Genomic DNA, 15,414 nt, shown 5'->3' with positions numbered 1-15,414 from the left:
TGGTGCAGAATGCCAATTCAAGAGACTTGAGGTTGAGGGGTATGCACCATTTGTTCCCATTGATCGGGTCTCTCTTCAGATGTTGTTAAACGTTTGATCAGTGGATCAACTCAGCGACCAAAAGTCTCGTTCACTTTGTCCGCCAAGAAATGGATGCATATCGGCTATATACGGTGGTGTCATATCTGTTGAAATTTATTAAGAGCCTGACGAATATTTATGTATGGCTAAACAGTAGGAGGCTAAAAGGTCGTACTGGAGAAGAGGATTGCAGAACAACACTCTTAACTCTTTACCATGTGCTTCTTACTACGTGTAAGCTTATGGCTCCATTTACACCATTCTTCACTGAAGTTCTTTATCAAAATATGCGCAAGGTTTGCAATGGATCCGAGGAAAGCATTCGCTACTACAGTTTTCCTCAAGTAGGAGGGGAAGATAGATGAATGCACTGAACAAAGTGTATTAAGGATGATGAGAGTCATCGATCTTGCACGTAATATTCAAGAGCACCATAACAAACCTTTGAAGATGTCACTTAGAAAGATGGTTATCATCTATCCTGACAGTGGCTTTCTTGAAGATATTGAAGGAAAATTACGAGAGTATGTGTGTTACACCCCTTCTCTACTACAAGCACTGTTCACTACTTCTCCTACACTATTTCAACTCTCAGCCCTATTCACTCCCCCTTCTCTCTTTTGGTCGCTCCCCTTTTTCTTCTAGGTCCTCTCCTCCTGCTTCAATGAATCTGCGCCTTATTTCTCTCTCCCTCTTTTCCTTTATATCCTTCCCTCTATCCATCTTGGCCCTCCATCTCGCAGCCTTCTTCTTTCCACGTGTAGGGTTTCCGTACTGTGACCACGTGCCTTTGCTCCGATCTTGTGCACCGCGGCTAAGTGTCATAAGTTGACCTGGGTGCATCCACCCGTTGATGTCCATGGTCCCTTATCCTACCACCACAGATGCCCCTCTCGAACCGCGGATCCTCCTCAAGGACGGGGGTCGAGTCCGCTCATTCTATCTTTCTGCCGTGGCCTTCCACCTCCCTTGCATCGCTGGATTCACGCGCTCCCCATGCGCTTACCACCTGCGTCCCTTCGATTTCTGAGTCTCCACGCGTCATCCCCTGGCTGGTCCTTTTTGGTGTCTCCTCGATTTCAGCTCCTCTCAAGTTATGGTTTTGCCCTTTCCTCTTATAAAAGCCCGCTCGAATCGTCCTTCTCTCTCATTTTGCCTTCTACTCTCTTCTAAATTTATCTTCGCCACCACTCACTCTCCTTCCCTTTTTGGTTTCTCCGGTCCAGCGCGCGTTCATCCCCTGCGTTTTCCTTTTGCTAAAGCTCCTGTAACAGCCACTCTCTCCTTTCCCCAGGTTGGTCTTCTTCTCTCTCTATTTCCTTTTTCCTTTTGTACTGTGTATTACTCTTTTTAAGTATGATTCTCTCTTTCTCCCCTCTTTGTCCTGTTGCGACCGTGCGTCTTCCTCTGTGAAATCTTCCACACATGTCGGCCTCCAGATCCGACGCCTCTTCCTCCTCCCCTTCTCGCTATATTGCCTCTCCCCCTCCTTTTGATCCCACCGAGGCTCCATCCACTTCCGGGCAACCCCTTGCCCTTCCGCCGCCTCCATCCCGTAGCCGTAGACCGAATCTAGAGGCGGTCAAGGCTGCCTATGGTATTCCTGCTGACGTCACCTTAGAACATGTGCCTGACCTAACTTACTTTCCCCATTTGGTCCCTTACAAACTGGGGTGTCCCGTGGCCACGGTAGGGCAAATCGTTGCCGGACTCCCCTTACCCCTCACCCGCCTTGATGTCGAGATATGCAACCATTTTAACATCCCCCATTGCCAAGGTATTGGCAACTTCTGGAGGGTTATGTATGCCGCGAACTACTACAACGAATCTGGGATACCCAAGATAACAGTTCGCGACATGACCGCTCACTATTACATTAAAAAAAAGCACCAAGGACGTCAGTGTGGGATATCATTCCTTCTGCGTCCACCCTAGAAAACAATCTTTTGTCCTCTGTGTCACTTCTTCAGATAAAGTATAGCATCATTATCTGGTGTACGTCTCAGGAAACTTCCTACCCGCGGATCTTCCTCCTGAAATCATCTGGCTTTCCTTCCTAGTGGTGAGTCCCCTTTTTATTTACCCTTCAATATGTACGTACCGTGGTTTCCTATCTGATCTTGCAACTCTTTTCTACAGGTTGGTGACCAGACTCGAAGTCGCGACCCTACGACCATATCTCCTCCACTATTTTCCAGAAGCCACTATACCATAATAGGATATTTGCAACACAGCCCTTTTTTGCTTTGCAACAGTTATTTACCATTAGCAAATTACCAACGCTATATAAGCGTTGGTAATGTTGTTAAGTGTTGCTTTAATTTGGGTGAATTTCATGAATTTATTTCCAACGCTTAAAAATCGTTTTAGAAGTGTTACAAATCAAAATTTTGAAAATTTCGCAAAAGAGTGAAACCAAAAAAAATCGCGCTCTATTATTTCGGTCGAAATATAAAAGATAACTTTAGTCTCTCTCCTCTCCCTCTCCCTCACCGCCGCTACACTAGGTCTCCTCCTTCTCTCTCACTGCCGTAGCTGCGCCCACGGTCATAACCGTTGAAATCTTGTGTGAAAGTCTCCACACGCCGCTTTTAAGGTGACTACTTTCTCACCTTTCCTCTTCTATTTCCATTAGCAATGAAAATAGTGAGCTTTTCTTAAAACTTGAAAAGGAGTGAGCTTTTGACAAAAGAAACTTGTTTTTATTGATCTACCGGGTTAAATAAGATGGAACTCTACATCATGAACTTAGGGTTAAGGATGAGAAGACTCTTCTCTTCAAGAGAAGCCGATCCACTTTTTTTTTCGCAGTGTCGTCTGCAATGCCGTCTGCGTGATTTTATTGTTTTGGATTTGTGTTTCTACTTGTTTAATTATTTTATTGTTTGGGTAGGAACCCTAATGAGATTCCATGGGCTGATACCGAGTGAATATGTTGTTGAATCGACCGTGTGTTTTACCACCAAGGACAAAGGTGCTACTCATTTGAAGGTTTGCTTTCGTGTTCTAGCCTCTAATGCTTTTTTATATTGACTGATCTGTGTTCTGTGGTTTGTAAATGTTTATAAAAATGGGATTATTATATTATAGTCCACAAAACGGAGTTTTCTTATTGATACTATTTTGAAATGAAATAGTTGTAGTCGGTTAATTCTAAAATGGGGTTGTTATGTAGTTTGTTTCTTAGTATGTGCAATGATCTGAGTCTATGCAAACGAAGTGACAGTTCAGAGTAGAATAATGATATTTAAAAGTAATTAAAATTTGTTTGGTTGGATATATATCTACTTAAATACTACTAATAAGATTGAAATGAATTTGATTTCATTTTATTCCTAGAAGAAATTCTACTGATAGGATTGAAATGAAGTGGATTTCTTTATTTCATTCCTGGTTGTGTAGTTTTTATGTATTGACTTTCTTGTTTGCCTCTACTATGGTTGCATACTAATTATATATATTGTTTTCTAAAATGTGTTGGGTTGTCAATGCACAGGGTGGTGCTAAGAAGGTTGTCATTTCTGCCCCAAGTGCAGATGCTCCCATGTTTGTTGTCAGTGTCAATGAGAATGAATACAAGTCTTGCTCCCCTTGCCAAGGTTTGTTTATATTTCAATGGTGTTAAGATTTTCTGAAATTCAAGATCTCTGCTATTAAAAAACTAACCAACTTCTTCCAAAACGGTTGCGTTTTGAGTTGAAAAACAGACAGTTTTTTTCCTCCACGCTACTATTGTTTCTCCCATTTACTTGTCCATCACTCACTGTAACGTCAACAACCAGATCTTACAACTTCTTCTTAACACACTCCTGTCTTTAAAGTATATTCTACTCTTGTTTTTCTCTAGTCCACCGACTCTAACTTGTACCTGTAGAATTATTGAATCTATTTTTACTATACCCGGTTCTTGTACCAGAGAATCACTAATTTTTTATTAACTTGTACCTGTAGAATCACCGACCGCCATAGTGTTTGCCACCTCTGCCATGACCATATATTACCTAACAATGTAGTTTCTCTGTAGGAATCCCTGTGAAGCTAGAATATAAAAAGCTTTTTCGACATTGTGGAAACTTATCTAGCATGTGGACTTTGGAGAAGAGCTTCTTTCAAGCCGTTTTGCCTTTCTATCTAGGCAAGTCTTCTAATGATGTGAAGAGAATTTAAAGGAAAAAAAAGCCTTTTAAAAATGAAGCAGCTTCGATGGGGTTTACAATATTATCCAAACTTTTAATAATGTCCAATCGCTTGTTTGATAGTTGTGTGTCGTGATTGTTGTTCTTTATTACTATCAATTAAGTATCCTATACCATTTACCTAGGGGTGATTGATTGTAAGCCAAACTATGAATAAGCATTCGTGACTTCATGCCAAAAATTGTGATATTCTATATTTTCCTCTCCTTGTTTCTATCTATATAGGCAATGTCTTATCCGCAATACCTCGGAAGATATACTCATTACTTCATTAGTGCTCACAGAATAGTTGCTCTTATGGTCATATAGTTTTTTCCTTCTTCACAACTTTTTCTCTCTAAAATTTATATCTTCTATGAGTTCATTGAGGGAAGATGATCAGAACAAGTCTGTAATAGGTTATCCAACAACACCCTCCGGGCATCCTAACTATGAGTCTAATACATATACCGCTACCCCTACCCTCGCTGCCTCCCAACCATAATCCTTATCCCGCCCTTCCTCCTACAGCCCAGCAGAGCAACACCTTTCTCCGCCTTCTTCTCATTTCTCGATTGCTGCGATGATCATCTTTAGCGCTTATATCTTTCATCACCGGCTCGCTTTTCGGACCCATCTTCCCGAATTCCAAGTTGACATGGTAAACATTCCTTTAAATGCTTCGACATCAGTTATATCTCCAAACGAAATTGGCTTCTTAGTAGAAAATCCTAAAAAGAAGGCGGACATCTACTACGATGTCATGGAAGTGTCCTTGTTCTATAAAGGAGAGTTTCTTTGTGAAATGATGTTTCACCTTCGAACAAGGGAAGAATACCGAGAGTCTTCTTTGGGCAGGGTTCAAAGATGTAGAAAAGAAAATAGTTGACCTTATTAGTGAGGATAGCAAGCGTGGGATGGTGAGTATGAATGTGGAGGTGATGGGTTGGATCGGATTCGAGGTCGGAGCTTTGAGAATAAGGCCCCATTTGATGAGAGTTTTTGTGTGGATGTTGGGATTCAGTTCAATTCTAGTACTAACTTGGGAACTTGGGATGGTGGAAATGAAATGTGTCAAGTTGGTAGTAATTAAAATTTATAAGTGTGATCGATGTATATGTTTGTTGTTTCTCACCTACAGATATCTATATATTAGCAATTCAAATATATATCATGCGGTCTGATTTTGTCAAAGCATGTGGAATGCCATTGTTGTACGAGACTCTAGGTTTACTTAATTATATACTTGAGTCATGTTCTAAAGGGTTACACCCCTCTCTATGTATACTAAAAATTAGGTGGCAAAGACTATGGCGGTCGAGAAAAACCGCTTCATGGCTACGGAATATGTATTGCAACTTGGCCCAACTTTCATCAAACTTGGGCAACTATCTTCCACAAAGTCTGACTTGTTCCCTCGAGAGTTTGTGGATGAACTTGCCAAGTTGCGGTATTCATCTTCATCATATCTCATCCCGCAAATCCTTATCCTTTTTGGATGTGACGATACTAAGTACTTAAATTACCGGGTATGTCTTATCGTGATTTTGTTCAAGTAATTTGAAGTGGTTTCCATCCGATATTGCGGGATAGAGTCCCCGCTTTTCTCCACGTAAAGCCCGAGCTTTTATAGAGAATGAATTGGGAACACCAGTTGATGTCCCGTTTAAGAAGTTTGAAGATCAACCAATAGCGGCCAGACTAGTCTTGGCCGTATTTGCTCCATTTTTCAAGTAAGGGATGCATTTATATGTTTCACAGACAAGATCTTGTACACAATTTTCTTTTTCTATAGAGGATAGCATATCATATTTGCAAGCTGCCTCCCCTTTCAATTATGCAAACGCCAGTAACATAAAAGAAAGAATTTGGAATGCCCAAAATGTGTTTGTCGTTGTGTTATACTTCAATAAAGGTTTCAGGTACATGTGCTTGTCAAACATTGTAGTAGCTAAAAAGCATACAATCTACAACTAAATTTACAGTCCATCATAATTTCAGTATGGCATTGCGAAAAAATTGAATAATCCAAAAATAGAACAAAGCTACTTGAGATGTCGTGTTCAAATAAGAGAAATTATTATTCCACAAAAAATTTGCAAAAAATGTGTCTAAGATAATGGAGAAGAACAGTTCTTGTTGTTTAGTTTACTTCCATGCTATTATAAGTAGCAGATAATGAAAACTTAAGCATCTCATTGATCTAAAGTTCTAAGAGTAACCTGCTATTATTGATTTTGTATCTATCATTGTGAATGCATATGAGGTTGTGGTCTTCTTCTTATGTGGTTTGAAACTGTGGCCCTTAGGTACATCGTGCAATTTTACACAATGGAGAAATAATGGTTGTGAAAGTTCAGAGGCCTGGTCTCAAGAAGCTTTTTGATATTGATTTACGTAAGTGAGGACCATTCTTTTTGCATGGTATAAACCTTCTTTAGTTCAAACCCAGTTCCACACGCCTATTAAACTTTTATGGTTTTAATTCTTATGATAGAGTCTTGTCATTTTCACCCAATCTTTTAAGCAAAGGCAAATGTTACCTAAAGACACCATCCTTCAATAATGTTCTCCTCACATCCCAATAGTACCCTCATGAGCTTTGATTTGTTGCAATGATGCATCCTTTTGCTAGTTTTACGTGTTTTACATTACTTGTTTAATTTTTATAGTAATCAGATTAGGAGTTCTCCTCTCTACAATCTTAAATGCTCCAAATCATCTCGACTGGATCTTATCTTTTGTGATTTTAAACACCAGGAAATTGGAAAGAGAGTATTTCCCAAGGAAATCGGACGCCTTAATATCTTGAAAATGATTGCAAATCAATCAATTTTAATGTCGTTAAAGCCGGAAATCGGGATCGGTACCGCTCATCGATAATATGTGGATGGACTTTTCAGATATTTTTCCTTGTCTTTGAGAGATGACATGGGAATCCTATGTTCTCCCAGGCCAGCCAGCACAGAGCAACAAGTAGAGCTGGGGATATAATTGAATCCATGTTCTGAATCACTGAATTGGGGTGCATAAGGTAGATGCTTGACAAATGGTAGATCCCCATGGATATATAAGTGGAAAATGCCATATAGACAATATATAGTTCTCTGCTATTTGCGTGATCAAACTTCTCCTCTCTGAGAGGAGTGTAACCTCTTTTTTCCCTTCTTCTCTTCATTCATTTAATACAATTATTAACTTCCCTTCTTTATCATGCAGTGGGATACTGATGGGCAAGAACGCTTCAGAACAATCACCAACAACTATTATAGTGGTGCACACGCCATTATAGTAAGTGAATCCCGCAGTTTTAACCTTACTTTGGATATTCTTACGCTAGTACTGGCTCATTGTGTTTGTATTTGTTTTTAGGTAGTTTATGACGTTACAGACCAGGAGAGCTTTAACAATGTTAAGCAATATTGGTTAAACGAAATCGATCGCTATGCTAGTGAGAATGTAAACAAGCTTCTGGTTGGTAACAAGTGTGACCTAACTGATAAAAAAGTGGTGTCCTATGAGATAGGCAAGGTAGAACTTGTTATCCTTCACATTTTGTTTTTAATGATTACTATATTTCTTTTTGTTGGAGAACGTTTTCTCCCAATCCCTCTTTATGTTATCTCAATTTGCATTTGTATAATATTAGTATATGGAGAAAAAAGGTCAGCTTTGTCTGACATCTATTCTTATACGTGTTTAGGCTTTTGCTGATGAAATTGGAATTCCATTCATGGAAACCGGTGCCAAAAGTTCTACAAATGTAGAACAAGCTTTTATGGCCATGGCTTCTGAGATCAAGAACCAGGTACTTATTTTCCTTTGAATTTTTATATTTGAGGATGAATGTTTAACTAAAGGGCTAATCTACATTACTCATTCTCAGAGTTTTGGGTTTCACTACTAGATACGATGCTTTTGTGGATTTTTCATTAATTTAAAATTATTTTTCTTAGAAAAAAAAATGATTGACTTTTGAGAAGATCTCCATCCTGGTCTTTTCAAGCAAAGTAGACATATGATATTTCCGATGAGACCTGGGAATCTTGGATGTGGTAGACAATAATCATGGCAAATGGTAAACTTTTGTTTTTGTTTACAATTCAATTTGTTGATGCATTTACATATTCGGAGTACTAATTCAATGTAAATAAATCACATTGCAGTTCTAGTAAGTGTGGTAGTAAGTGTTTAAGTCGACCATGTGTTTCCTCAATGATAAATAATACTATTATAGCCACATAAATTTGTTTGTAACAATATGTGTCTCTGTATATTTATGATTCTGAATTTTTGATTGCTTTCCATATCTTAGAAGTGGTTGAAATAATACAAAATTTTCATCAATATTATATTAGAAATGGTTGAAATATTAGAAACCATCAGACTACATGTCTTTCTCTTTTTTATTTTTTTTCGGTTGGTATATTTTACCTGTAAAGAGAACTCGTGTAAGTATGTAACAGTAGCATTTGGGTTAACTGGATTTTTTTCTTTTCCAAATTTGCCTTCTCACTTTCTACTAATTTATGTAGCCAAAATATAATATGTATTAAGTAAATAAATTTTAAGACAAGAGTATATATATAATTTTAAATTTGACTTGCTTTATGTAAACGTGGGCTCCAAAGTTTGTCTTCATTCGCCCACTTTGTTGCCTTCTGTGACGTCTGGAAAAGTGGGACTCAAAACTCAACCATTATTCTTTCCGTATTTACGATTTTACCGTACACGTTTGGTTATTTCAGTTCAACACCTCACCGCATTGGTCATGATTTTGGAATCCGTGAATTTTGAAAGTTTATAAAAAAACTGAAACTCTTATCAGAATTTCAATATATTCGGAGTAACATTCAAAATCTACAGTTTTTGGTAATTTTTTGTTCTATTTTATTATTTTGATACCCTTCCGAATTTTCAGAAATTATAAAATTCCATTTGAATTATATTTCAAGTTTCAACATCCCAAACTTGGTGTTATTGAGTAGGGATAAGTCTCTTCTTTTCCATTCATTACTCTCTCATTTTTTTTTTCATCCTCTTTTTTCTTTAGCAAATTAATTTCTTATTGATTAAAGGAAATTTCGATATTTCTATTAATTATTTCCTACTTTTTTTTTTCAATGGGAAAAGTAGGAAATAATTAATAGAAATATCAAATTTTATTTTAATCAGTAAGAAATTAATTGGTTAAAGAGAGAAGAGGATAAAAAATAAAAGAATGAAAAAGTGAGGAATGAAAAAGGAGAGACTAGTCACTGCTCAATAGCACCACGTCTAGAATGTTGAGAATTTAGAATTTTTAGCTGTATCGGAATAACAAAATTATTATTAAGATTTATGAATTTACACTAACAAACAAGCCTTTACGTCAGTGTTAAAAACAATGACAAAAAGTCTTTTGTGAACGTTTTTTTTTCCCAAAACGGTGACCAAGTGGGGGTCATTATTTCCCCCCCCCCCCCCCCCAAACCGTCACAAATATTTTTTCCCCCCAAAACCGTCACAAATATTTCCTCTAGAGAAACATATATCCACCACATAAAACTATAACAAATACTAAAAAACAGTCACAAAAAAATATATCTTTTGTGACAGTTCTGGCAAAACCATGATAAATGTTATTTTTTTCAAAAAAAAAAACTTGTACTATATTTGAAAACAGACATTTCACATTGAATTGGACTTGCAATAAATATACACCTGAAATATAATCCATTAAAATTCAAATAGTATTCATAAATGCTAACTCCATTAAACATTCCAGTAGCAAAAATAGACATAAGACTTAGGTAATCAATAAGTACTTAATAATATACAAATGAATGGATTAAGAAATGTTTATGCATTGTTAAAAACCGTCACAAAAAGTCTTTTGTCATTTTTTTTTTTTCCAAAACCGTGACGGAGTAAGAGTCATTTATTTTTTTCTCAAAACCGTCACAAATATTTGTTCCAGACTAGCCTCTCTCTACCATAAAAAAACGGTAACAACTGCTCAAAAACCGTCACAACAAATCATATCATTTGTGACGGTTTTAAATAAATGGTTATGCATTCATCTTTTTTAACGGTCATAAAACCATAAAAAAACGGTAACAACTGCTCAAAAACCGTCACAACAAATCATATCATTTGTGACGGTTTTAAATAAACTGTTATGTATTCATCCTTTTTAACAGTCATAAAAAGTACCATCAGTCATGACGGTTTGGGTAAAACAATGATATGTATATATTGTTTTTTTTTTTTATTAAAAAGAGAAAAAAAAAACATAAATATATATGAAAACTCACAAAATTGGGGACCTGCAATAAACTGCACACCTGAATAAACTACATACCTGAATATGATCTATTAAATTTCAAGTACACTCATATATAGTGCTAATTTCATTGAAACATTCCAATCTCTTTGGATAACCAATATATATTTGTACTTAATCATAAAACGTAATGAAGTAAATAACACATTTCCAATCTAATTCATATAAATTTAATCAACTTAATCCAAATCCAAATGAAAAAATAACCTAATCTCGTTAAAGTCGATCACCCGACCACATATGTCTTCAACATTATAGTTCATCTTCGTCTTGAGAATAATTCATAATACATTCTTGGATGAACTTAACAAAATCCATTCAAACTTCATTTATCTCCTTGTCGGACTGTCGGTAAAAACCTTTTTATGACTAAGATTTTTTAGCTGGAATATAAGAAGCAACAAGGTTATAACATAAAACTATTATGAAAAATATCATGAGTGTTGTGAACAAGAAGAAATGTACCGAAAAGTGACCAAAGAAATACCTGAAATGAGTATGACAAGCATCAGAATACTATTGGAATGCATCTAAAATAATAGTCAGGTTGGGAGAAAATGTAGGAAATTTCTTCTCAGGGAGAAGAATATTGCTTGTGCTAATTCCCCAAATGGATGACATAAGAATGCCAAAGCCTTTAAGTATGAAAGAAAAGAAACTCTTCCGAGCTCATGCTTGCAACTTACAGAACACTCACATGATACATAGCTATTAGTTCCACCATGAAAATAATCTGCTAAAGAACAAAGCACATCGTTCAAGTATAGAATATCATCCCCACCACGAATAGGAAGCGTAATCAATGACTCAGATAATAAACCTTCGGATCCAATGCAGCTAGGCTGAAGACTAGTGTTTTTAGTATAGCAGAGCCCAACTGCATAAAGCTCTAGAATTGAACTTGAAGGAGGTGAAACCTGCTAATAAGTTTGTCAGTTAGATTCACCAAGCATCATGCCTATTACATCCACAAACGCAAATATGCTCCTATCCTATGTCCAAAGTTTTCATTCACGCACATTAAAAGATAGATATAGGATATCTTCCTCCAATATATTAGTAGAAATTCAAAAATTAGACATTCCAAGGGATACTGCATACATGAAAAGCTTCTAATGCAAGTAGTTCTTTGTTTTAGAAAAGGTAACGTATTGCTGCAGTTGTTTTACATTCTAATGTCTATTGAAAGTGAGAATACCATATTTGTTTACAATTAACAGTTCACGTAATGAATACAGATAGCTGAAAGTAATTGTGTCTGTTGGATGTCCAGGGTGATCTTTCTAGTGAAAACTACATGAAATAACTGATTAAGTTCATCGTAATGTAGGTATATAATATCAGGAAAATGAGAATACATTTACCAAAAACATTCTTAGGACCTATTTGATAGGCTTTGTACTTCAGTTCTTATTTATTTAAGAAATAAGAGTTTATTTTAGCATGACGTGTAAACCGTAAATGATATAGACATATGTTCTGTGAACACCAAAACAGAACTAGAAGGTTTAGAAACATTTGAACGCAGATTATATCACTCTTGTATTGGCTAGAGCTTTATCACTGTGCCTTCCACTAGGTTATTGTATCATGGTGAGTTTACAGGACACAGTCAAACAGTGCAGTGCGTAGTGCATGATTTTTCAGATGTTCTCAACATTAGAATAGTCCACAATTGAACAACTATGGCATAAGCATATAGGTAGATAGAGAGGGGGTGAGAGCTTGAACCTGTCCAATGAGTCTTCCAAAAACAATATTATCCTTCAAATTTTTGAGGTTTGATTTTCTCAAATGAGGAGAATCCCTCTCGGTATTATTCACCTTAACAGATGTCTCAGCATCCTTAGGTTCCAAAGAGCTGAATAATACTATACTCAAAGATCCATCCGATTTGGAAAAAAAAAAAAAAAAAAACCAAAGGTCTATTATGACTACAAAGGAAATCCTAGTCAGTGAAGATATATACTAGAAAAAGACAAAGGAAAAACAAAGGAAATGCATTTAACATAGATGTAAAGGCAAAGATACAGAGTGGAATAAGTGTATGAAGGGATAAGCTAAGTGTACTAGCTTGGCAATGGGAAACATTAGTTTACATACTCTTGCACTATACCTTCAAAAAAAGTACACCAATAAAAAGGTAACCTCGATGTATGTTCTGCGTAGTACAGATACTAAAACAGGAAACATGTTTCAATTTTCAATAAGCACAACAATGATCAGAAGATGGATCTAGTCGCAAATATGCGATCTAACATTGTTTACTTCTAAGACTTACTACACTTTTCTTTGTGATTATATCCTCTCAAATGTAATGGAACTATTGTTGTAATTTGATTTCTCTTAGATCTGCACAATGTAACCTATGTACTTATTGAGTTATTGTAAATGAAAAAAAATAAAATGAAAATAAAATTATAAAAAAAACAAAGGGAAAAGGAAGATAGTAAGGCAAAATTAGACATTGTCATACATAAAGTACATAAAGTTCTTGCTTAGGACAAGGAGACTGGATGTAGTACAGATTATACACAGTATACCATAATAATCATACGTCTAGACAAACCCAAAAGCTAATTCTTTTATTCGAAAAATAGAAACACTGGAAACTGTAAATGAAAGAAGATTCACTAAACAAAACATTACCTTGGACAAGAAGTGAGCAGATTGAGCAATTAATTGTGTAAAAGCTAGAACCTTAACTGTTACAAAGGAGGAAGAAGAGAAGATAATTAAGAAAATGAAGGAGAAGATGACGACTTACCTTGATGGGAAGCACTAGCAACGGCGGTAGCAGCAGTAGTAGTTTTCTCTGCCGGTTACCTCTTTTCTTTTCTCTTTTGTTATTGTAAGGGTGAAAGATGAGCGCGAGAATGAAAAACATTCCCATTGAAATAGGTCACTGAAGTTCTTGCACTTCAAATGATTCACAAAGTTACAAAGCACGAGAACATGTGAAAAGAGTTCTATACTTCTATCTGGCCTGCAACTTATGCCAAGAGTTATATTCGATGCACAATCAGGTATGCTAGTTAATCGTAATAAAAATGAATATGTGATGATTCATTCAACAATGAAGGCACTATAGCCCAAGGCAATCCCTAACATAATTGTAAAAATGAATTGCAATAAGGTATTAGTAAGACGATGGCTGATAAGTTGACATTTACATACTTCATTTTCCATCGACCATGCATAAGTCTATTGTATTTTACACATTGAAAAAAAAAACTACTAAATAGGTTGTTAGTTCAGCTCAAAACAGTCCACCCAAACTAAATTTTTCTTTTTACCCACAAAGCAAACTTTAAGGAAATACAATTCAAAACAATTAGCTACATAGGTTTCTTTCATTCACATATTCATAATTATAAGGGTACGATGGAGTAACAAATGAGATATCAAATTAGTTCAAAAAGATAGAACAGGGAGCAATAAACATTCATCACGAGATACTTGCTTGCACGAATTAACAAAGATGTCTGTGTATGGGTCAGTACTCAATAACAAAGAAAGGCCAGCGTATATAGTGTCTTATATTTTCTGATTTGGTGTAGTGTAAACGCATGTATTACCCAACTAAGAGTAACTAAGACATAAACATGCTAATGATACAATTAATGTAGAACCATTCAGCTTGTGAGTGATAGATAACAGGGTATATACAACAACCTAGATCAGGCCAAAAGCTAAAATCTAAAGCTACAAAATGCATATCTGTGCAATCATGTTTTACTACCTATCAACTTTCGAGAGATGCAGACCAATTATCGAGTCAAGAATCTAAATGAGGACTTCATCAAGCTTTTTGGAGAAGGCCAACAATAAAAATATACTATCTAAGTGTCAACAGAAGCAACCTATCATTTCAAAGAAACACCCATCTTCAAAATATGACACTACACTTGAAGAACAAAACTTTCGTACATAATTTAAAACCTAAAGTGATTAGATTCAAAACCTACAATTTTGTTAACTTAACTATTACCTTGAAATCAAAGTGAAAAATTTACAGATTTGCTATAGTATCAAAGGGAACGAAGCCAACAAGAGCAGATTTCCCACCCTTGTCAGTGATACACATAGTATAGCATGAGATTATGAATATAAACTAAAATCTATCATATAATGACGCAAACTTTGGCCATGGTTGACAGATTACACTAGTAATCATGAACACACACCCTTATAATCATATGTATACACAAACCCAAAAGCTAATTCCTTTTTTCGAAAAATGGAAACACTAGAAACCGTAATTGAAAGAAGATTCACTAAACAAAATGTTACCTTGGACAAAAAAGAAGCTTTCTTGAGCAATTGATGGTGTAAATCAAACACTTTAGCCAAAACACTAATTGTTGGAAAGGAGGAAGAAGAGAAGATTAAGAAAATGAAGGAGAATAAAAAGGAGAAGATGACGACTTACCTCAGTGGGCAACACTAGCGGCGGCGGCGGCGGTGGCGGTGGCGGCGGCGGCAGCAGTGGTAGCGGTTTACCTCTTCACTTTTCTGTTTTGTTATTGAAAGGGTGTGCGTGAGAGATGAGCGCGAGAATGAAAAACCTCCCCTCCCAAAAGTTTTCACCCATTTTCATTTGTTTTCCAGTTCTCTTTTATTTTTTTTGCCAATTGGTTACACTTTAATATCCGTCACTTAATATTGGGTAAATGTTACGAAATAGAGCAAGTATTTGCCTATAGAATATGTAAGGGTTGGCAAGATTGCTAACGGAATTCATGTGTGACAAACATTGTAACGGATGAATAAGTGTTAGCAATCGATTTTACTAGATGTTGCAAATTCAATGTTATGGTGTAGTGACATACG

General features: G+C 36.2%; 2 long non-coding RNA genes across 8 annotated transcripts; one reads left to right on the top strand and one right to left on the bottom strand.

Annotated features, from left to right (window-relative positions):
* The first annotated feature begins 5,969 nt into the window (after positions 1-5,969).
* LOC147489568 (uncharacterized) lies at positions 5,970-8,517 on the top strand. The gene is made up of 6 exons (XR_015201451.1): positions 5,970-5,989; positions 6,566-6,653; positions 7,476-7,547; positions 7,629-7,787; positions 7,960-8,064; positions 8,213-8,517. It is a non-coding gene; the product is annotated as an uncharacterized LOC147489568 (long non-coding RNA).
* Positions 8,518-10,669: 2,152 nt separating this feature from the next.
* On the bottom strand, positions 10,670-15,200 carry LOC147489567 (uncharacterized). 7 transcript variants are annotated; one of them, XR_015202594.1, is made up of 4 exons: positions 15,014-15,200; positions 14,875-14,938; positions 13,349-13,567; positions 10,729-12,452 (listed from the first exon to the last, which is right to left on the bottom strand). It is a non-coding gene; the product is annotated as an uncharacterized LOC147489567 (long non-coding RNA). The 7 variants fall into 7 exon arrangements; XR_015202591.1 differs by having other exon boundaries at positions 10,670-10,964; positions 11,069-12,452; positions 13,349-15,200; XR_015202593.1 differs by having other exon boundaries at positions 10,729-11,498; positions 12,313-12,452; positions 13,231-15,200.
* Positions 15,201-15,414: the final 214 nt, after the last annotated feature.

Source organism: Coptis chinensis, chromosome 7, assembly GCF_015680905.1.
Source record: "Coptis chinensis isolate HL-2020 chromosome 7, ASM1568090v1, whole genome shotgun sequence".
In the NCBI taxonomy this organism is placed as follows: domain Eukaryota; kingdom Viridiplantae; phylum Streptophyta; class Magnoliopsida; order Ranunculales; family Ranunculaceae; genus Coptis; species Coptis chinensis.
The sequence above is the reverse complement of the archived record's forward strand: the minus strand, read 5'-3'. Positions and strand labels throughout refer to the sequence as shown.